Source organism: Carassius carassius, chromosome 15 (assembly GCF_963082965.1).
Source record: "Carassius carassius chromosome 15, fCarCar2.1, whole genome shotgun sequence".
Lineage (NCBI taxonomy): Eukaryota > Metazoa > Chordata > Actinopteri > Cypriniformes > Cyprinidae > Carassius > Carassius carassius.
In genome coordinates this window covers 21,843,364-21,868,257 of record NC_081769.1, presented here as the reverse complement: position 1 = coordinate 21,868,257, position 24,894 = coordinate 21,843,364, and the positions used below count along the sequence as shown (strand labels likewise).

The following is a 24,894-nucleotide window of genomic DNA, read 5'->3' as shown; positions in this document are numbered from 1 at the left end:
CAGCCACACAGATCTGAGCGGCCAAGAAATGTTGGACTGTAATACTCTAGACTGGATGTGGTGCATTGCTAGTTGAATAAACCCAGAACAAATCCCAAAAATCTTAAAAAGAAAATGATTAAGTATTATATACCATAGAGTGAGTTTCAGTTTCATGCACAATCTGACATTGCTGACAATGCTGTGCATTTAGGATTCTTGAATTTAATTGTATGCATATGAAAATTGTTCTCCAAAATATTACTGACTACAGCAGAAGTTTGTTTTTAAAGTAAACTTTTATTAATATCCATACCAGGACATTAAAAAGGCACATGCGGAGAAAAAAAAAAAGGCTACAAAAATATCTTATACATTTGCGTTCAACTGCAACATGAAAAGAAAAACACACAGTAAGATTATGGATAGAACTATAGCATTACATGTTAAAGTATGATTTCTGTTATTATGGTTATCTTTCCAAGAACATATCTAGCTGAAAATCACTTTCTACAAAATCCCAGAAAAATACAGAAGTTACAAATTGCATAGTAAAGGCCCCATTTCATCAGTCCATTGTCTTCACATTCACTTGATTTGTCAAATTTTGCAGGGAAATAAAAAACTTATTATCTCAGTTTAACTGAAAGGATAATTCTGTAATTAAAAATTATTTGAAGAAAAATGATTATAAAATACATTTCACAATTCTCCTCAAATTGTAATAAATTTGTAAAACATTTGCATATTCAACTGAATTCTTCAGCCATGATTGATTGTAACACAAAATACAGAGAGACATTTAGAGAGCATTTTGTTTCTATTTTGAGTGCTGAAACAAAAATGAAAAAACACAAAAGCTAGATGAAGATGCTTTTTAGTGGTCAATTACTTCACCGTTTGTTGTTGTTTTAGTAGGAACTAAATATTCATACGTATTCTGCTAAATATTCCTCACACCTTAGAACAGATTTAACCTGTTGTCATAAATAGCTGCTCTGATCTGCCTTCTCTTCCAGGTGATTGCAAACCCAACGCAATTGCATAGAAATTAAAGACAACAGCTCTCTGTCCAACAAGTGTGTGACACACAACACACTGAGCTGTCCAATCAGAGTGCAGTATCGTTCACCGCTGCCGTGGGTCTCACACTCATACATGCAGAATCTACAGAGCCTCACACACCATTTCTAATAATTCATGTTAGATTTCATTTAGTAATCAGTTATTGGAAAAATACATTAGGGAATGTACACAGGCCACTACATTTTCCTTTAATACTGAAAACTACTGAACTTAAACAAAACCGTTTGCGTGTTATAAAGTGCATTATGCTAAAGATTGTACCAAGACAGACTAGATAAAACTACGTTCAATTTATTAGAAGACATTTTTTAAATCGCTTTCTTTAATTGATTAGCTAAATGATTGGCCTTTAAAAATGACATTTTCTAGAAAACCCTCATTAAATTCACTATAGAACTACCCGAATATAATCTTTATATATTTGGAGAATCCTAAACAAGTGCTTTTGTACAAATACACAATTTGTTGAGTACTTTGACCCAGACCCGTACAAAGACTTTCTCATATTCTCAACACACACACACACACACACACACACACGCTAAACTCGCAACATACAGCCCTTAGAACATTAGATGGTATAACTGCTTGAGAAATGCCAATGATTGAAGTCACGTAGAACAATTAAAGTGCTGTCTTTTATCTGATGTTGGGGCACATGCATAGTAAAGACCCGTTTGACTCCAGCAGCCCGTTTCCACTCTGATCCTCCATTTAATGGATTTTCACATTATTTGTCTTGACTCTAAAAACCTGAAAAGACACAAAAGAAACAGGAAATTTGTTTAGCGAAATAATATTTCTTGATATTTGACCATTTCAAATCAAACACATTTGATTACTGAAAACTGCCAGGTTGTGTCATCAGGACTGGCTTTTGTACTTTAAGATGTTCTGTTATTGGATTTTTAATGATTTTTTTTCTGTTTTGTAGGATTCTTTAAGAAGGTTGCAGCAAATGAACACCTCAGACAGAATGAGTGCCAGGTTGAGAGATTGAGGTCGAAGTTGACGGTGCCTGTGCGCTTGGTACAACATGGAACTGAAGCAAAGACGAGGCATGTGACAGAACCTAAACCCAGAGAACTCCAGAGTTTAGTCGCTCCACGCGGCTTAAACAAGCAACTCGAGGCATGCAGGTGATTAAGAACACAAGAGCTGATCAAATATCCACATTCGTTTATATTTATAGGGTTGCAATGACTCTATCGCTCTGTTTCATTGTCAGAAAACTGGATAAGTGGAAATTTGTGTATGATGGTTGGCGTCTGTATCATGACGCAAAAAACGCACCACTCTCTCTGCTTCTCTGTCATTCTTTCTTTCGCGATTTCCCTCTCTGCCTCCGGTTGTGTTCCCTAAATGAATACTCATTGGAGTGTTACTGTGTCTCTGTCTCCCTCCTCCTGTCCCGGCTGAATAGAAGACTGAATTGAGCAAACAGTCAGCCTGTCAGCTCAATAGGCAGTCTGACCATGAACTCTGAGTCCTTCCCAGGCACCCAGCATCATCGTCAAGAGGGGGAGGGAGAGACAGAGAAGGGGGGGGGGCAGACTCAGATTTTGGGGGGCCCTGGTGCCCATTTTTTGGGGGAGCCTGATCGTGGTGGTTCCCAAGGCTGGTGCCTGCATGGAGAGGCGAGAGCAGCTGCTCAGAAAAGGGGAGCCTTGTGTGTATGTGTGTGTGTGCAGACAGGAGAGTGTCTGCCCCTTTGCCCCAGCCACCTCGCACGCTCCCAGACACAAGCTGCTGCAGATTCTTAGTTCCTTTTTTTTATCTGATGTGCTTTGGCTTTGTTTTTACTGTGCATAACTAACCGTGCCGTCCCTCAGCCACTCTTCCCCCCAGTTTGCCACCTGTTTACTGTGGCACACTTAGATTACTGAAAACAATGACATGATTGTAGAGCCAGTGTGACTGCAATCCTGTAATTCTCTGCTACCTGCATTAAGAGTTGTATCACTCTTGAACTATATAATTCTTGTTTTGGAATTTAAAACATAATGTGACATTTTTTTTTATGTGATAAAAGTGGAAAAAAGGAAAAGTTTTCATATGGCCACATTTGCAGTTTGCAAAAACACTTTGTATTGCTGTTCTGAAAGTTTGATTTGCACACATTGATATCCTTTTCTAGTAGTTGCATTAGTTATCCACTACCTTTCAAAAGTTTGGGGTCATAAAGATGTTTTTTTTTTTAAGAAATGTATACTTTTATTCAGCAAGAGTTTAAAGGAGTCCTATTATGCTCTTTTACAAAGTCTTGATTTTCTTTTTGGGGGTGTACGGTACTAGAACATGCTCACATGCTTGGTGGTTTGAAAAGCGCATTATTTTTCACATAATTTACATTATTACAATACCTTTTTACCCAGCCTGGCACAAACGGCTCGATTAGTTCCGGGTTTGATGAAGGTCTGCCTTCAGAAAAACGAAATGTGTTGTGATTGGTTAGCTGTCTGTGAAGAAATAGACTTCTTTTAAAAGATGTAATGTTTATTTAATCTTACTGCCCTTAAACTTTTGAACAGTAGTGTATTTACTAATATACTACAAATTTATTTTTGGACATGTTCCATGCTACTACAGTATAACATGAAGGTACCAAGTAAATACCATGGTACTATAGTATTCCCATTTAATACCACCATCGTACCTCATGGTACTTTGGCGGCACAGGACATTTTTGTAAGTGCTAACATGCACCTTCTTGTCTTGAACAGAGAAACTGAGCTCTGGACCTACGCTAGTCCTCCACTGTATTGTCTGGACTTTCATGATGAGATTTAAACAAAGGCAGTCCTCTAAGAGAATGAAGGACAATGGCCTGTATTGTTTACTTTGCTACCTCACTTAATCAGGCACAGCCGGCCCGAATTGGTGTTTTGGTAAAGCGGTTTTTAAACTTATAGTTTCCTGGCCTTAATAACAGTGCGGCACAGTAAGCTCGCCACGGAGAACAATACTGGACTTGTCTGGCCCGCGACTCTTAGAAACCAAGACGTACAAAAGGAGCCCGTCCTCATTGAGACCTCTTTATCACGCTCTCTGCTCCTACTCTTGCTCTCTCTAAGCATGTTTTCCCATTAGTTTGTCTTTAAATAGATTCTAAATAGTCAGAGATGTTCGCTTATAGTTATGTAAGACCAAAAACAGCAATCGGTTTATCTCATTCAAACTCATGGGAAATCTAATATCATGAGGACCACAGCTGAAAGCAGAAGGGAAGTCTTGCTGTTCTTCTCAATAATGGCAGCACGCCATCTCCTTGGCTGACATGGTACGACGACAGGGCAGCAGAATCCCTGATGGCGATCTATTCAGCGTTGATGCCTGCAGATGCAGCTCTGCCTCAGCCATTGTGCCGGGGAATGATTTAATGCAAATGACTACAAAACATCTCCCCGCCCCCTTCAGCGCCGATCACAACCAGGACGTGTGATATTCACAATTAACAAACACATCTGCTGTTATGAACAGTGCCTTTGAACAGAGGGAACGAGAGGGGATAGTGTGTGTAAACGAGAAGAGGTGAGAGAGAGGAGGGTGTGAGACACAGGAGAGTGATGGTGGGTCATACCTGCTTATTTTCCACTTCCATTTAATGCCCGGCTTGCTCTAAGATGGTGGCTTTGTGCAAACTGCATCTCGTGACGGGAGGAAGGGGGCAGGCGAGCAGCGAAGGGGAGGGGAGCAGCAACGCCAGCAGGACGACAGCCACACAACCAACCTGCCCCGCTTCTTCACTCTTTCCTTTCCCTGGCATCAAGGATGGTTGGTCTGTTTGAGAGTGAAAACGAAAAGATGAAGGGCATAAATGCATCAGCATGTGAGGACATAAGCAAGATCAGGCATGCGCGCACACACACACACACACACACACACACACCTTTTCATGTCTGTTCTCATGGTAAAGTCTGCCCTGAGCATGCAAATGACTTTCATTATGCAAATGCATGCAAATCAGACCCAGCCATCTGAGAATCAAGGCTGGGAAAAAAATCTACACAGAGATATTGAATGAAAGAGACAGAGAGTGAAGGATAAATCCTTTGGGTGGCAGGAGGCGGCTAACAGAACTAAACGCTGTGTGGAGGAACAACGGTGTCCCAGAGAGCACAAAAATGGCCGTTTAAGATTGGAACATACTCTTTCTTCATGGCATTTTAGTGTGCACACAAAACGCAAACCCTATTTGAGTGTTAAAAAGCTCACAATATCCATAGATACTGATCCATGTCATAGTTCTAAATTAAAATATTGAAAGTTTTTCTGAAAGTATGCATGTTGACAGAGCTCTGGAAGCATAATGGAAATGGAAGTCAGATAAATCACAGGGAATGTTCTAGACAACACTGAAACACTCATTGGGGTGGAGGATGAAACGTGAGATCATCTTACACACCATGTTAAGTCATCTAGTCAGAGTGGAAAGTGATATTTCCAGCCCACCAAATAAAAATACAATTTTACCAATTTAACTTTATATTGAATTTTATACATTTAATTGGAATAAAAAAATAGTTTAATTGGAAATAAAATTGTTTATATGTAAAGATTGTTTTGTGAGTTTCATAAAACTCCACATTTAATTAAATGTGTTACTTGCAATAACCTTGTTACTTTTTTTCTTTTTTTTTGTAATATTTGAAAATTGTTTCTACACCATTTTTGTTTTTTATAGGTCACAGAGGCTGGCAGATAAGGCAAAAATACTAGCCTCTACCCAGAAAGCACCAGAATTACCAGTACCTGCCCAAAATTGAAACCCAATCTCACAGGTTCATCTTGAGCCATATCTTTAGAGGGTGGACTATAAATCCCTTTTAATCATCTCGGAAGCTCAGGGAGCCTTAGTTGTCTGGTGGACGGTCCCACAAGGGGAAATGACTCAACATGGTTTCTGAGGTAGCTGAGGTAGGGATGGTCTTTGTTTTAAGGTGGCGTTAGCCGGGCCGGAGTGTGAGAGAGTTTGCTGAGGGGTAAATAAAGAGGGATTGAAGGGGTGGGGTTCTGCTGAAAAGCAGCAAACCGTCCCTAATTGGCACTTGACATTTTTTTGCTGTGGCTGGATAAAGTGGACCCTCTCTCAAGACCACTCCAAACGCTTGCTGGAAAAGTGCCTTATGCAAATACTGCAAATAGGAACCATTGTCAGGCCTCTGACATTAACAGCTGAGGTAACAAAAGGACTGTGTGCTTTCAGTGGACATGTAGGTGTGTTGAAGAGAGCACAGGACAATGTGGCAGAGAGTGGACGGCATGTGAAAAGCCATCCAAATGATGCTTCAGAAAAAAAAGAAAAAAAGTAATTTCACCAGAGAAAGTACTAGTTGTCCATGCCAAGCTTTCAACAGAATGGCCCATTAAAATCAGACAATCAAGCAGATGCATGATTTTACAACATCTGAATATTTGTTTACTTCAGTTGGCCCTCTAATAAATCTATGAGTGTAAATGATTCATATAGCAGCATTCAATATTATTATTCAGCTATTTTCAGACACGGTCTAAACACGAACCCATTGTGCAATTACCCATTCATTCCTTTAGACTAAATTTGAATGTTGAAATGAGAACGGTGTGGTCTTCTTGTCGCCGTTCAGCGTGTGTGATGAATCAGCCTTTCACGTAGTCAGGACAGCGTTTGGCTACACCTGTTACTGCTGAGTGTTTAATCCCCTTTGTGTGTGTGGGCCCATTGACTTCTCTAACAGCCCAAAGGGAATTCACAGTTCTGTGGGGCGACGTTTGGGCAGGAGGGGGTCAGAGAGAATGGCGTCTATTCCTCAGTTTCCTCTCCAGCAGTGCAGCCATTTTGGTGCTCTGTTGGTGAGTTCCGTCCAAAGAAAGAGAAGCATTGCTGGAGGCAGGAATCAGAGCGACGCTCACTAAAAGCAGCCTGGCTGATGTGACTGGGATGCTGTCAAAAGGTTGGTAAAGGAATCCATTGTCTCCGTGACAAGTGGACTGGCTCTATTGGCAGTACAGTTGACGGGAGAGTGGAGGGGTGTGGTAAAGATAAGGGCACAATGCCTCGTTTTCTAGTTGACACTTGAAATTGGAAATGCTAAGTGCAAGAAAACTGCCATTCGAGCTTTTCCTTTCTGTTCCCTGCTCTCCAGAAAAACTGAGGGGAGACCGTTCTGAGTTTGATTTGAAGCCAGCAGCAATGGCTTTCTTTATATCTCACACGCCTTGATGCGTCCAACTTGAATGCTACCTGCAACCTTCATGCTGGACAGTCACGGTATGCTAACCATTCAAGTAAGTTGCCAAGAAGCATCACATATATATTATTAACAAACACCTGAAGAATGTACTCTGAGATATTTATTTTATTCTACTTTTAAGGACATTTTGTAGTTGACTGTGGTTTAGTGCTTGTATTGTAACTATGCCAAGATGGACATTTCATTGTTAGCTGGTGTTAAAAGAGGCACCAAGAAAAATGGATTATGACCAAGTGATGCAAATCAAGACAATGATGAGTGATATGATTTGCTACATAGAGGTTAGTTTCAGTTTAGGTCTTTTTGATAATAAATGCATTTATACGAGGAAAGCAGGCAAAATCAGGACAAAACAAGTAATTGCAAATTATAGCAAAAACTTATTATAGCAAAAACTTATTTCCAATTGAGTGTAGAATTAGAGCTGTGTGAAGTTCTGGTCATATGCGAATACAGAATCTTCTTATCTGATTTGAGCTTCAGTTGTGTGGAAATTTTTACTTTTTTTTTTGGCTATTCCAAATGCAACCACCAGACTGGTATATTTGACAGATATATTTGAAAATTCATTATTCATTAGTTTTACCATAGTGAATAAGCGGGGCGGATAACGACCAGTTTCACAACCAGTTTGAATGTTTTATAGGACTGCCATAAGTGAATGCAATGTGACAATCCTAAACAAATAGCAGCTTTTATCAGTGATTTTAATAAATTTGTTCGGTAGAAACCAGTCCGAAACATTGGAGGACATGATCTAGTCAATGCAAATGTGCATGTAGAATTTTTAAACACATGTAGCACACAATTTGATCAATCTGCCTCAATCTCATTTATCTAATCAGTGACAACATTCAAACTCTATTTGTCTTTTGCTCTGAGAGATCTACGGTTTAATCCCTGCACCTGCAATGCAGCAGCACTGTCTGTGGCTACAGCAGTAATGCAGGGCCTCACCACATAGATTCCATTTTCAACATCTAGAATGTACCTGTTACTAAATAGCATTACTAAATAAGAAGTTTGAATACTCTGTGATCTGTTAATTCCAGATGAAAACCTTTAAATCTCATTTAATATGTCCAAAGGTGCGATGATCTGGTGGCTGATGTCCATCTACTGATCACAAGCATAATAGTGAAGCAGAATTGTGGTATTGGCCTCCTAATGGCCAAAGACTGTTCAGGTTCAGCTGCTGAACCCAAAGACCTGTCTTCAGGACCATTCCAACAAGCTTTGCCACTTACAAAGCGGTCATCTCCGATGCTGGCTCCATCCCAGCCCCATTTATAACCCAGCCAACTGTCACATCCAATCAAGAACCTCTCAGCACAAACTTAACAAATTCGAGTTTAGACAATTGTTGATTGTTTCTCAGCGCTGGCACATGGTCCGAATGCATCCAAAGCTTAGAATAGCAGCCAAATTTGTGTGGGAACGCTTTAGCCCGTTAATTATTCAAACACATGAGTTGAATTGAGCGAGTCCGGGTTGGTATTGAAAAAGACAATGGGGTCTCAACTCACCAATCTTGTTTAACAAAGGTAACGAGTGAATGAGCTTTGTGCATTTGCTGCAGACTAATACCGTGGAAAGCACCAGACTGGGTGTTAGACAGGCACCTGTGGGTGATCGTCATGTGGCCCTAGTGTTAAGCCTCGGCCTGCTGCTTTGTGCTTTGAGATTTACAGATTAAACATGATCATGTTTGACCAACTCACCACTGCCCTGAATGTTCGCATAAACCAGGTTTTATCCATACAAATCTGCAGTTTTTGTGTATCAGAATTTCAAAGTCTCATTCTACAAAATAACCTACATTTAATCAGTGCATCCTGCTGATATTTGTTCAGCATTATTTTCATTCTATGCATTATTTATAATGAAAGGTTTGCCTACTGGTGTGAATGTGCATTTTTCCTTTTCTTCTTAATTTTTCTGTTTACAATGTGTCTATGAATTGAACATCCCATTTATTTGTCTAAAATTAGCCAGCTCTAGTCCCTGAGTAATGCATTTTACATCAAAAGACATTGCAGTTGAGTTTGAAAATTTCACATCTGCTCTTATGATTTGTTTACTTTCATTTTTCATGCACATAAGTATGACAAATATGAACAAGCTCCATAACAGGCTTCTCGAAAAGAAAAACAAATTGATGTTTTGTACTTGCATATTCCTTTAGTTCTAGGTTAACACACCTTTTACAATCGCATTAACACCAACTAAGAGTGGAAACACTATTTTTACATGCATTATAAGGAGGGTAATGACAAAGATTGGGCATTACGAGGAAACATGATGCTGCATAATACTTTATATGAGAAGGGGGAGCAATCATTGCTTGTTTGTCGAACAAGAAAATAACAGTTTACGAAAAAAAAGCTGCTTACCTTCTCTATCAGCAGTGATGGGGGCCATTTTGTGACTTGCTCTCGCAAAAAGATGCAGAGATTGAAGAGGAGAGAGAGTGAGGGAGATTTAGGAGGAAAAAGAGAAGAGGAGAGGAGTACAGATCTCAAGGTGGGGTGATGCCTTTCAGGTGTGTAATGGGATTCTTGTTACTTTCGGTTATCTAGCTTTATGAAGAATGAATAACACTCATACAGCTAGATAACCAAAGATAACAGCCAACCCCTCCGGCCACCCGTCCTCTTCCACCATATGAAAACCCAACCAGGGTTGAACTGGGACCTGAAAAGGGAAGATTTTTTTTTTTTTGTTATTAATTTTGTAATTAGGACTGCACTGAAGTCAGCTGTATTTAGTCTTGAACACTTGGGTTAATTAAACCTGATGTGTTTAACACAAGTCATTCATTAATGATCATGACTGTGCTAGGGGTGTCTTTCATATAGACTACTAATTATTTATCAGGCATCGCCTTTCAAAGCTGACTGGTTAAAACTTGCTAGTATAAACTTGGCTATGAGTTCACCAGTCTGAACTGGTTTTAAGAGATGCAAGGGGTTCATTCACTGCTTGTTGTCTCTGTCTTATTTTGCAGGCTGATCATTCTCCCTGTGTGAGAGATGGCTTCAAACGCACCCCGCAAAGGCTGGGATTTATTTTAAAATGGGAAAATAGACCCTGGCTGTGCTGATGGAAAAAAAGGAAAAAAGAATAGTAACACTGGTTGTTTTAGTTTTCTGCAAATTTACCCTCAAGTCGCTGTTGTTTGTGTTTCAAAACCCCATCTTCCAGTGCTAAGTGGCAGAATCATGAGGTCTCTCTCTCTCTCTCAGTTTCTCTCTCTCTCTCAAGACTCTCAGTCAATCTGATTTTATGCAAATAAAAGAGGAGCTGGTCCAATTAAAAGCCTTTGTGTGAAAGGAGCCCCTCCCCATACACTCTCAGAGGAAGAGGGAGAGGGAGAGAGAGTGTCATCACTTATTACAGCCTTTCAAGCCTGGTGAAAATGGCGACACAGGGGCGAGTTCAAACAATTTTATTTACTCTACACACAGCTCATCATCTAATTATTTTACTAACAGCACCAGCAAATTGTTAACAGGAAAAAAATTTCCTCAGCCAACTAGCCTTTTTTGATTGTAAATGCTAGAATACTTCCCTGTAAATGAACAGTTAGCACACACAAACATGCTTTCATGCATGCTCAGAAAAAAGCCTCACAACTGAATATTAAAATGTCAATATAAGAAAAACAATAATAATATTTTTATATAATTATGTATGTTATCTCACACCAGCATCACAACAACTGTATACATCTAATTAATAAAAATGTTCTATCCTCGATGGTTTATGGAATTTTTGTAATTTTTAATTTATTTTTGTGATGGTGATGGTGAGATGATCACATTGCTTATATTCACGTCACATGATACGTCACTTCAAAAGGTTTCCTGTTTCTTGTAGGCCTACTGCAAAAATATTGATTGATGGCAAGAATGAACGGAAAAGTACATTAATTTACTGATCTGTTAGACTTGACTGTAACTAGTTGGTTTCATAAACTGATGTTTAATTCTCGTCACCTAACACCGCAGAGACACAGTCGTGATTAGCTGTTTCCGTGTGATTCAGAGAAGCGATGCTTTAGGCTAAAAAAAAAAAGATTAGTTTTTTCTGTCTCTTTTTAATCTTAATCATTCGAATCAAACAAATCTAAAATAAATTGCTGATTTAGGATCTTATCAGAAAAAAATACAAAATATTGACCTTAGGTTTTCATAAGAATAAGTTTCAATAAGAATAAGAAACTGCAGAGGAGACATGCATTGGCCTGTTTGTTTTTTGTTGTAGGCTATCTATTTGTGTCTTTAGATATGGTAGGCTGTATCTGAATTTATTTTAAGGATTGTGTCGATGTGAAACGCGTGCAAGACAACATGGAGAATGCATTAATTTGATTAGCTGTTTACGAGTAACTGAAAACCTATTAACATGTGAATTAAAAATGAAGCAATTATAAGAATAAGAAACTGAAATTTATAGACTATGTTGTATAAAAAATACTACAGACCGAAAAAAAAACTTCTTATTTACAAAGTTTGATACGTTACACTAAATCTTGTTATTTATCGAGGAAATTGCTTTTAAGATAATTGGAATGATTCGAGTTTTGTCAAGTAAACTGGTCGTTAGCTATTATTTTTTGATGTGCGTTTTATTCCTATTCACTATTTTGTGATATATAAAAAAAATAAAAATAAAATAAATGTTCTTTGGCTAAAATTAAACATAGCTATAAAAAAGGCTTTGGTGTCGTGCTTTCAGTCACAATCTACTCTATACGTCACACACTATGAATTGGTCCTTGGTTGTGTGTTTGTGTGTGTGTATAGAACATAGACTAATACGATAACAGTACAAACATTAAAATCAGAATATCCTAATATTTGTTGCTACCTGTGAAACTTGTCCCTCGTGTAAAATCTCTCTCTTTCTCTAACAGACGTCCTAAATGGGGGGAAAAAGAAGAAAAGAGAGCACACGGTCAAAAAAAGAACTTTTTTTACTTTAGAAATACCTTTCCGACCGAGTATTACAGCGGTGAATAGGCTACATTTTGGAATGATATAGCCCAGCTATAACACAGTCCACATGAGCAACAGAGATGGGCTATGTGAGGTAGACCACACCTTACCGTCTGCGATGGGGATTTTTAAACGAACCTGATATAGCCTATAACCTAGAACAACTTTTTTTGTGTGTGTTAACAGAAATTTACAATTTCCCTCACATACTTTAGACTGCTGATATTTTACTGCATCAATGAACATATAATGCAAGACATGCACAGTCAGTCCATAAGGTTCCAATCCATGAGTGACGCTGGTCATTCTTCGGTCAGTTGTCACAATCTTATTGTTAATATTTTGCAATGTTGTGGGGTGGGGGTGTGTAGCTCTACATAATCTACATATACAGGCTACATGTCTGTGTAATATTTTATAAACCGATAAACCCAAAACTTTATAAGTTATAACACAGTATATACAGTTATAACGCATTAATCATATAAGATAAATGCGACAAAGCGAAGCGCGCGTGAAAGAGGCACGTGGTGAGCAGATACTCGGCCTTGTGATAAATCTGAACGCTGGCCATCAGAATTAGACACGTCATGCGAACAGGCCTCTTTCTCATAAACACCACACAAATTACAGTCATTCAAGCCAAGGTTTTTAGAAACAATTATTGAGTGTATTTGCTGAAAAGTTCTGTAAATACACATTATAGCTTTCCTGCGTCATGTAGCTAGTTGGAATCAATCAGGCGAACGAATTATTTCTGTTATTCTTGTTTTATTCTGTGGCTTAATAATAAAAGAAGATTCAGTCAAAACTCATCAGATAAACCTCGATGTTTCCCGCAGTACCTGTTTATCAGAAAACTGGTATATATTCTAAATGAAGGCTTTTTATTCACACATAAAGCTCACTGCTGTAACTCTAATTACTCTAATTTGTAAAAAGCCATTTGACGCTGACGTTAACAGACCAAACACATGTGAATAATAATAAAATAAATAAATTCCAAAAAACACTGACTTATTCATTGCCAATAATTTACAAATTAAAGTAAGGGATCCAAATACAGACTTATGAGTTGAGTCTTCTTAAAGCGAATCCGTATAACGAATTCCTAACCTTCAAACCATCTACTGGCTTCTTTCTATGAAGAATGAGATGACTACCGATACGATACTATTGACTATTTTCTGTTAATTGCTCCCAAGAAGGATGCACGCACCCTGATCACCTCTAACAGCCTCGCGTCTCGAGCGCCAAACCCTACAAGGACCGCTACACGCGCAACCTGTTCTGGGACTTATTTCTAACAATTCTCGCTTCACCCTTAAAAAAATCATGCAGTGGCTTTATGAATGCATTCTACTATACAGACATAAATATTAGCGTATACTCACTCCTATCCACGCGCATCGACGATCTTTAGGACGGTTCGCAATGATAAATGTGCGCTTGCCAGCTGCGTGCACTCCAGAATGTTGTCTAGCGCCTCGGTCCTCCGCTTCATGGCTGCGGCTCCGCGTGACGTTGCAGTGGCCCCATCCATTCAGCGTCTCCGTATTGGGCTGAACGCAGTCTTTTCACCCATATTTCCCATTGAGATGCTCCTCTCCTCCCCTACGGAGAGTGAAATGAGCTGCTCGTTGTCCCCCCTCTCATTATTCCGCGTATTAAATGCTTGTGGGCCTCAACCTGCAAGCCAAAAAACCATATAGCATATTGTAAGCCCTCCCCTTATGACACGTTGCGGGTACAATTTGTCCCCACCCTCTTGAATTAGCAATGCAAGGCTTTTTAAATGTAAGGAGAAGCATTTTAATTTGCACTCTTTTGTTAACAATTATAATAGTAGTCTAACTAGTCTAACGGTTCTTGCGTTAGACATTAGGCTATTTATAATGAATATAATGTATAGATTATAACTGACATGCAATGACTTAGTTTGATTTAGTTTCATACTCTCAAATAAGAATATTTGCTGTGTAAATGCCTGCACGTTTACTGTGGAGTTTCTATATCTGAGCCTCAGGAAGGCCTTGATTGTTGTGATGCAGTGGTGAAATGAGTGCCTTTTGTAGAAGAACTAAGAACACTTTGACTTAGAGACTCCTTTAACTGTATCCCACAGTCTAAATCAAGTGCACTGGCTCCCAGCAACCCTTTGTCTTTGACTTTTTCTCTGTAAGTGTCTAGGAATGTGACCACTGAATCGGCAGGGTGAAACCGTGCAAATCAGCTTTAACCGTCAGGACCGAGAGTAGACCCCAGACAAGGGGACAGAAAGGGGTCTCGATCGGTTGATTATCATAAGAATCAGATCGCTGGGGATAAAAATCTCCTTTGAATAAATTACCGGTTCAATAGGAGGCGCGACTGCCAAATAGACAACTCTGTCAGAGGCCGCTCGTCTTGGTTTTTCCATCAGTCGTCCGAGTCCCCTTTTCTAAAAGCTCAGACTCTTAATGCATCCTCTGTCTTAAATTCCTTCGATTTCCATTGCTTGTTGTCCTTTCTCCAGATCTGGATAGCACCCGAAAGCTGCAGTTACCAGGGCACCGGGGGCATGCGGGCCTAGAACCCTTCGTGAAAGCCAACCCGTCGAGAAATAATGAGTTAGAGATAATGCGCCAAGGCATCGTGTCCAACAGAGATGCTGTGAGAATCAGACAGACACCGCTCAGTGATGGCACATCCCAGGGTCATTATCATCAATTATCGACCAACAACATGTTTCTACTAGTCCCATTGCTTTAACACGTCTCAGTCATTTCCCGAGGGATTCTCCAACACGTTTTTATCACTAGGAGGCTCTACTAAAATAAAGGAACATTTTGCGTTTTATGCTTTCCCAATTTAGACCTCAGGCCTCCGGAAAATGGTGGATAGGCTAATAAAACCACACTGGTAAACATAGAAAATTCGGAAGTTCCAGATTTAGTTTCTCCTTAGTGAGTGAGTAAACAGTCCGTCCATCACATTTAAGTATATTTCTACATATAAAACCGTGTTATTAGGACGTTTTAAATACGAATTATTCGCGGCATTATATGCGTGTGTGCTTGAGACGCTACTTAGGAGAAATTATTGTATGGTTTTCTTAGCCAGCGCGCGCTCCAGAAGTCAGGTTGTTGAGATTTATTCCTAATAAGAGCACGTGTTTGCAGGAAGGCGTATGACCAACTCCGCACCGCGGAGAACGCAACGTACCTGGGCACACAGCCTATATCCCGCTATCCTGCCAGTAATGACTCAGGAGTAGCCTAAATCTTATGTTTTCTCTTGAAATTGTGTCTATGCATTCAGACAAAGATCGGTAAAAAAAAATGCATGGTGTTTGTGAAACTCATGTGTTTTTATTGCAAGTGATTTAAATTTGAATAAGCCAGCAGGGTGTATGAGATGATATATGAATGCTAAAATAATAATGAAAGGATAGTGAAAGAAATACGCGCAGAACAATATAATATCTCACAACTGCAGCATGAAAAACTTTATCATCCTTTGACTTTTCTTCAGGTGTTGAGTCCTTTTTCTCTCTATGTGATATTGTATTAACTAATCATCAGTGCATCACTTTTTATTTGCAATAGACTGTTTGGTTCTGCTGATCGTAATAATAATTATCAGGTGCAAGTTTTTCACCTGATTCAGCATTTAGAGGTACAGTACAAATCTCAAATGTGGTTTACAAGTGAACATAACAAACTCATTATATTGCAAGGGGGTAAGATAGAGTGGAAGTAAGGTAAGTCCACCACTGAGTGTTTGATTGTGTGTGTGTAGTCAGCGAGAATATAGTGTAGAAAGACTACCTATATTCAAAAACAGTCTTTATTTGAGCTGTTATACGGCTTTACTTGTAAGGTCTGGTTTTTGATTGGAATGCTGGTCGGTTCGGAACCCGATACGTGATTAGCAACTCAAATGTCATCTTTTGTTACCATAAATCCAATTGAGTATAACTACTCAGTAGAGGAGCGTGCGCATCCTCTTGCATTGGATAACTGCAAATAAATAAATAAAATAAAATAAAATAAAACAATAGCAAGAGGAGGAAGAAAGAAAAAACATTTACCATACCTTTGCTAATTCTGGAAATGTTCCCTTGTACCAGTAGGCTACCATCAACTAGCTACACATTTTTAATCAATAAGCTTTTGTGTCTTTACAGGGAAGATATGTGCACTAGTTAGGCTACTGAACTCTCTATAACTCAAACAAGTTTTACCCCATAACCCATACAAAATCCCTGGTTATTGGAAACGGTAAGAGCTGTTTTCTCAATGACAAGTCCCCAAGCCTGGTCTAACTGAAAAACAAAAATGGCGTTCTGACATCTCCCACGCACCGCCTGACAGGGTTTGCAATTAACCCTAATTTGCATATGCAAATGACCTTGAAATTCGTTTTGACTACAAAATGGGGTCGAGTGAAGCAGCAGACGATTCGGAGATTAAATGCACAACTTTATGCCATATATTGTAATCTTTATGATTGAAATGATGATAGAATATTTATTTGAAGCTGGAAATGAACAGAAAGGCAGAGTCCGTCGTGAGATTGATCTCAGTTGTATTAGGCTTCTCGTTGTCGTTCATTAAAGCCATTGTTCCTAGTCTGGCGCCGGTTAGGCTCTGTCCTCACAACCACATTTTAGGTGTTTAGTCTGTGGTTGTTAACTCTTTCTGAACTACGTTCAGTGATTGAACAGTAGCCTATTCAGTATTGATCAAGTAGCCTATTCCTAAATCCAAGTCTTAAATTCTGCACGTATAGCCTGTTGTTTAAACAATGAAATTGAAGCATCTCACTCATCAGCAGCCAATATTTTGGTAGATCGACTTATGCTGAATTAATTGCTTAACTGATGGGGTTGTGAAGTTTCTATATTTAGGCCAAAAATTAGTCTACAGTCAAATGTTATTGCTTAATACATTGCGTACATGGCTAGATTACAAAGCACAATCTATTATTTATTATTGACTATAACTTTATATTTGTTACAGGCTTTTTTAAATAATGACTTTAGTCATTATAGTTATTGTATTACGAAAAGATCATGTATTTAGAATTTGATGCAGTGTAGCCTATTAATTAAATAAATCCAGTGTTTGACGTGTTTATTTGACAAAATGTTAATCAAATGTACCAAAACGCATACGTGACGTCGTGAAATTAGTCCCGTGTTATGGCGTGGAAAAGGAAAAGCGTGTGTGAAATAAATTCTTTGTGTGCCCTCTGCCATTACGGTAGCCAATTATGAATCTATTATATCAAGAACGGCAGTTTACATGTAAGAATTTAGTTTTAGATTGTAAATGAACGAATTTATTTAGAAATTAACGAAATTATTAAAGTAAATCTACATTGGATAATCTGACCATTGAATCCGTGCCAACTTTTAAGCCTCTTCGTTGGCCTGTGCTTATATGTAGGTGTCGTTGTATGTGTGTCTGATTGTTTTATCTAGGTCGTTATTCCTAAGCAATATAGAGAAAAAATAAATAAACGGACGATACTTTGTGATATTGTGTCTATATTTGTTTCAAAAAATTATATTTTTCTGCCATAGTCTACCTTTTCATAAGCAACAAATTGTTGATTTTGTTATTGCAAAATTGTTATAAATAAACAATTATTTCTATATGATCATAACTGTGACGTGAATCAGCTAAAATATAGATCCTACAGGTTTAAAATAGGATGAACATTAAATACTTCGGGTCAAATTCGGGAGCTAGTTATATAAACCCCTTCAATTTTCGTCTGCTATCTATTATAGAGCTATTAACCTCCCACAGCAGACTGAGGATGGATAGATGTCGATGGAAAACTTCCACCCTGACCATTCCCTTTCTGACTTAAAATAGAAAGGGAAAAAGGAAATAGAGTTGACACGCTGACTTGTTTAACTAATCCTTCTCTTTTACTCTTTTATGGGATCAAAGAAAACACTGAAAGAGGAAAAAGAGCTGTAATTCGATGCAGGGGGCTGCAACAGGGCTGATTATCTTTTTCAATGAGTAAAACTACAGGTGTCTGAAATATCAGCATGGTTCTCTTGTAGTGCGTAAAATAAGTGTAATAGATTGAATCAGGAGGACCTGGGTCAGACTACAAAAAGTAACCCAACCGTTAACCAAACGTGCTTCACTCCAAGAATTTAGAGTTTAGAGAGCTCACCTCTTCACCCGATTCCACTCTTTAATAATTTGTTATTAGGCTATTTGTTTGTTGTGTAGTTTTTTTTTTCGCTCAATTGTTTCAATTAACTTGGAGTATGATTACCTGTGATTATCTTATGTCAAAAACTATTCTATTCTATTCTATTCTATTCTATTCTATTGGAATATTCTATGACTAAGCTTGTTCGCGTTCTCGTGTTCTGGCGCTGTCCGTGAAACGGTGCTGAAGTCAGTCCTAACAAGGAATTCGATTTCGTCTAATCTCACAATGTAAAATGTTTTGTCAGATAACATAAAAACTTTAAATGGTTTTAGTCAAACATATTATTTAATATGACTGAATATACTTGAGGTTACACAAATGAAAAACATTTTAAGGTAGGCTACAGGTAGATAAAGGTAAATGTGCCAAATAACAGCTGTTCATCTGTGCGGCCTGACGTTCATCACGTGAAATATTTCGTAAATAAAGTCACTCTTTATATGTCAGATTACGAGCGAAGACTCACTAAATGTTAATAATGTCTCTTTGGACTTTATAGAAAATACACAATAAATAGGCAGGAAAAGTCTTGTTAAAACACATGATGAAAGTTGTACAATATTATTTATACTACTAGTTAAATAGGTTATAGGCTATATATGTGTTTATGTGCGGCTGGTTAACAAAATAGAATTGAGTGCACGTCTAGCTCTGTCTTTCTCCTTATCGTGCCCTTCCCCTTTCTTTAAAAGCAGTCTTTGCACAGAAGTGTGGCGCAGCATGGCAGTAGGCTTCTTAAATGCGGCCAAACTCTATCATCCAGATGGAGGCTATCTGAAATTAAGTATACACCTCCCTGTACGCCACAGTTTACCATAGTAAACAGTGGTCTTCATTGTAGCCTTCTTTATAAGTTATGAGAACTAGCAAAATAGTCAGTTGAAACGATTAAAAGCGTGACATGGCCATCGCGTTAAACAGAAGTTGAACTTAACTTGAGTTCTAACCTCAATAATCTTAAAATTAACTTAAAAAATAGAATACACAGAATGTTATTACACATTGTGAATTTTAGTTAGTGTACATAATCTATCTGATTTTGTTCTTGGCAAGAGCTTTTTTGAAGCCATAACTTATTTCCAGTAATGTTATTTGACATAATTTGTTTTTCTTTTAGTATTTTCTCAAAATGTTGTCGAGAAATCCTTGAGAAAAAAAGCTATATTTAGCTATTGTTCAGCACTTGTGGCATCGACAGCTCCTGCTGCATCTGGTTTTATGCTGAGCTCGTTAATAGACTTAAACCTGGTCCAGGTGTCTTCCTGCAGAGAAACCCATTTTAAAGCACTGACCAATTTATGCCCTCCAATACAGTTGAACTTCTATTTATAGGCTAATAAAATATGGGTGGAAATAGGGACCGAGATGTTCTGATTAAATGTATATTAACGAACGATCTCTTAAAAATGATATTTGTTCATGTAAAGATACCACAGTAACGACACGTTTTAGAATTATGAATTCAAATATTAGTAATAGTTATGAATTCTAAAATGAATAATATTACTTTAGTCTAATTAGCCCAATTAGTCTATATAAAGTTTCTGAAGAAGAAATCTAAAAAACTAAGTAAATTACATTTGAATAGATAATATTCTGTTCCAAAGTGTGTGTGGTACTTTATCATATTTTAGGAATAAATTTGTAAACCTGATAAAACCCTTCTTTTACATCCTCCAAATAGCTTATTTAAATTAAATTGCAAAAATGCAGAACGTTTTTAGGGTTAGGGTATGTTAAAGTATTTATGTAAATACTGTTACCTGCATACTAAATGCTGTATATGGAATGTTCCCTTTGAGATGTCTAAACTTCATGCAAACTCATTTTCACAGCTACCATGAGAAAAGAGGCAAAATGACTAAGTGACAGGTATAAAATGAAGTAACCTTAAAATAAATCTATAATGTCTTAGAATTTTGGATGAATAAAGAAAGAAGCTGGAAGGCACAAATAAATCATTCTTTAAAAAAACATAAAAACCTAAGGGCCCACAGGAAACATGTGAGCTGTTTTCAAACCATTTCCAAAATGAAGCTCGTCAATTTGAAATGAGATGTTAGGTAGGCTTCATGAGAACAGGCCTGGGTCCCGGTTTAAATTTCACCCTCCTGAGGGAGATTGTAGCCTACATAAACATAAACTGCTCATTTGCATGCTCTATCCCACGGTGGAAATTACAATGCATCATAATTAATATGCGCATAAATTAAGACTGAGAGAGGGTTCTAGATTCCGGGCGCAGGCGGTCCTCTTAAAGAAGAAAGAAGAGACTCTGTTGGCCCAGGAACAAGCTGACTGTTCACACGCTAAATTTCAGTAGGAGGGGGCAACAAACCCGCCTTCCCATGCCGCTGCTGGCCTGGGCCCACACAATAACCGTGCAAGAGAAGCAGAGATTAGTCAAACAGCTTTGAGATGTTTCTTCTTTTATTCACAGAGACCAGCAGATTACTTCCCTGGTCCTCCACCCCCATCACTATGACTTAATAGACTAATAGTTATAAAGTTTTCATAGAAAACATAGGCTACTGACACTTCTCCTCTAGGTAGATCATTTTTTAGAGAGAGAACAAACAAACAACACGCGGTGGTATTTATCTGTATATCTTTTACTGTGACATATCCATGACAAATGCAGGTTGATGTGGTAGACGAATCAGTATCATGAATCTATATTGGTGGCTATTGATAAATAATGAGAAAAAAGAGATAAGAAGATGTATAAATTAATCATAAAATAGGTTCCTCAAAGGCAAAGCTCAATATCTGCAAATTTGGGGCCTGTAGCTCGCTTTCCAAAGCATAATGATTAAGGCTTGAATGCCATCTGGTGGTCATTTAGGGTTCATGCACTTTTTAAAAAACAGCTCATTTTCTAGTGACGCTGTGACTTTTCAAATCTTCCCATTGGTAATTAACAAGTATTTTTCAGTATCTTAAATGGTAATTTCAAGGTTATATATTTGTAGTAATAAAAATAATAATAATGTTGCTCTTAAATACAGTCACATTGTTAACTTGAACTTCTATTTATTTAATTGAACTGTGACACAGAAAATCATAAAGGGCAGTTAGTACTGAAATGAACATTTTCTGGTATGAGAACAATATCAAATATTTTTCCTCATGTTCCCATTTATTGTAATATTATTATTGTTATTTCAGCATATTTGAATTTGTATTCCATCTAGTTGCAGCTAATCCAGATCTATCATACTTTTTTTCTGACAGTAACCAAGCTATTTTTTTGTGATTTAAAAAGAATGCAATGAAAAACCAAGAGAGAAACTCTGTTTTTCATTGCATTTTTTTAAATCACAAAAAAAAAAAAATATATATATATAGCTTGGTTACTGTCAGAAAATAAAGATAAATTTAAAATCTTTCCTCCTGAAATTTCCTGTACTGTAAAATACCTCAAACTCATAAATAATAATAATAAAAAAAAATCATTTTTTTCTAATTGAGATATGTGTATCTGTTTGTATCGAAATCATATTTTTTATGTATATTTACTTATAATACTTATAATATAACTTATATATATATATATATGTTCTTTGTATTTTGAATGGAGTGTTGGTACAAAGAGAAAATAAGGGCAATATACTGTATAGATCATCTTTACTCGGCCTTAATTTATTTATTTATCAGTTTGAATATGACGTGACGTCACGTGACATACAGCCAAGAACTCGTGCTCTGCATTTAACCCATCCAAAGTGCACACACACAGCAGTGAACACACAAACCGTGAATACATACCCGGAGCAGTGGGCAGCCATTTATGCTGCGGCACCTGGGGATCAGGGCCGTATTAAGACAGTGTGGTGCCTAAAAAGACCCCCCCCCCCCCTTCAGACATAATTAATGTGATTTTTCAAATGTCATTTATTAACTTGTCCAACTACCGTATTTTTCGGACTATAAGTCGCACCTAAGTATAAGTCGCGTCAGTCCAAAAATACGTCATGGCAAGGAAAAAACATATATAAGTCGCACTGGACTATAAGTCGCATTTATTTAGAACCAAGAACCAAGAGAAAACGTTACCATCTACAGCCGCGAGAGGGCGCTCTATGTTTTCAGTGTAGACTGCAGGAGCACTGAGCAGCATAGAGCGCCCTCTCGCGGCTGTAGACAGTAATGTTTTAACTTTAACGTCAATGGTAAACAAGGAGCGTGCAGTCAATTGCTTCTGTGTCATTGTCGTCCTGAGCTTATTCTTCACTCGTTTTAAAAAAAACTTTCGATCCCTGGAACATTTTGAATTGTAGCGTCCTTGTCTTTTAACTTTATTTTTGCAAAACCACTCAATTGACGTCTGTCCATTTTGATTCATTTTCTGCAGCAGTTAAAAAAATTACACATTTGCGCGTACTTGTTGTGGACCAACTCAACTCTGACAGATTGGGGACGGAAGGGGGGGACTGATAGTGGTCATGTAGTCTTTATTTATTTATAATTTATTATTATTATTATTGTTGTTAAGTTAGTGTTCATAAACAAGTTATGTATGGTCTTTCAAGAATTTCAAGTTTATAATAAAACAATTTACGAAAAATATTTTTAAAGCTTGTGTCATGTGGTGCCCCCCTAGTTGTTGTGAATGGTTGGTGCCCCTGGGCATTGGCCCAAGTGCCCTTATGGATAATCCGGCTCTGCTGGGATCAGTTCGGGGTTCGGTGCCTTGCTCAAGGGCACCTCATTCATGGTATTGCTGGGCCCGAGACTCGAACCCACAACCCTAGGGTTAGGAGTCAAACTCTCTAAATAATGATTTACTTAATATTGTTATATTATCATATATAAATAATAATAAATACTTTAACTATCACATTGTACGGTGAATGCAGTATCACAAAGTCGGGTTGGTCCATTTTTGGGGTTGCCCTGCAGATGACTGCATTAGTCTTGCGATGACGTCATTCTAGAACAATAGTTGTTCTTTGACTATTTTCAAGTAAAATTTATTTAATAATTTTCCATTATTATTATTGGGAAACATGTTGTATTAAGATGATACGTACGATTGTTATACGACCTACTTAAGCTTACTATGCGTTTGGAAAAGTCCTCCCTTGCTCTTTCACTGCTCTGGCCCCAGGTGTGGCCACTAGAGGGCGCAACGTCACCATCCACAAACCACACGCGCCCCATTCGAATTCGCAGGTTAAACTTTGAATACAGTGCAAGCTTCTCCACTACGCCACAGAATACCACGAAACTTACTTTTCGTTTGATATTAAAAAAAAATAAAAATAAACTATCTATATTGTACATAAAAATGCTGGGTTGAATAAAACCCAGTACTGGGTAAAATATGGACAAACCCATATTTTTGGGGGGGTATGTCTATATTTTACCCAGCACTGGGTTGTATTTAACCCACTGTGTGCTGACAATGTTAACTTTATGTGAGGTCTAAAGCAACAGAGTGTCTTGATAATGATATTAATACAATGCATTAATTAGTATAGTTTATTATTTTAAATAAAAAAAGTAAAAAAATAAAATAAAAAAAAACAATGCATTAATAAACATGCTGTCAAAATGATTACTTTCAAATCATAGCTAAACAGAAGCCATATATGGGGTAAATACTGATTTATTTACAATATATGGGAGATGAATTGCATTACATAACACAGCCTTGTCACCTATGATGCTGCATTTCTCTCCAATGGTGATTTTACCATGAAAGACATGTAGACACTTCAAAACGATTCGTTTTTAATAATAATTTGAGTCTCCTTTTTCTAAGCTTTTCCACTTACTGATTTCTTGCATGTTCCTGATTGCCATACTTCCAGCAGCTCATTGTGGGGTACGTTTGATAGAGGCGGGAGGGTTTGTTGGCTTTGTTGCCATAGTTACAGAGAGTTGCTAGGCAGCAGACAGGATGCTACGGAAGCCAAGTGCAGCAGATCAGCGGGTCACTGCAGAGAGGAAAATTTTCACCCACACACCTTTCATCTGGATTAATACATTCAGAGATAAAGGAAAAGAGAAAAGGAGAGAATGAGGCAGATAGAGAGCGATGCATGGAGAGAAAGGAGCAAGTGTGCATCTGCACGTGCATCTGTGCGTCAAAGAAAGCGTGAGAGAAAGAGGGGGAAAGGGGGAAAAAGAGAAGGAAATGAGAAGAGAATCCATCTGTAAAGTGTCATTTCCAGCTCCTCTCAGCTCTAAAAGCAGCTGGTTTGAAACACGTGTTCAAGCATACAGGTACCGCAGTCCTGTGACTAATATTAAGCAATTGTGCAGAAGAGATTAAACTCATTTAAAGTTTAACACCTCTATACAGTCAATACTGGTCCTGAATAACAAAGCACAGCATGATGTTGTTTTGTTATGCACACCAAAGA

General features: G+C 37.9%; 1 long non-coding RNA gene across 1 annotated transcript; it reads right to left on the bottom strand.

Moving 5' to 3' along the window:
* Positions 1-1,259: 1,259 nt before the first annotated feature.
* Positions 1,260-9,923, bottom strand: LOC132158544 (uncharacterized). The gene is made up of 3 exons (XR_009437695.1): positions 9,692-9,923; positions 4,646-4,845; positions 1,260-1,818 (listed from the first exon to the last, which is right to left on the bottom strand). It is a non-coding gene; the product is annotated as an uncharacterized LOC132158544 (long non-coding RNA).
* Positions 9,924-24,894: the final 14,971 nt, after the last annotated feature.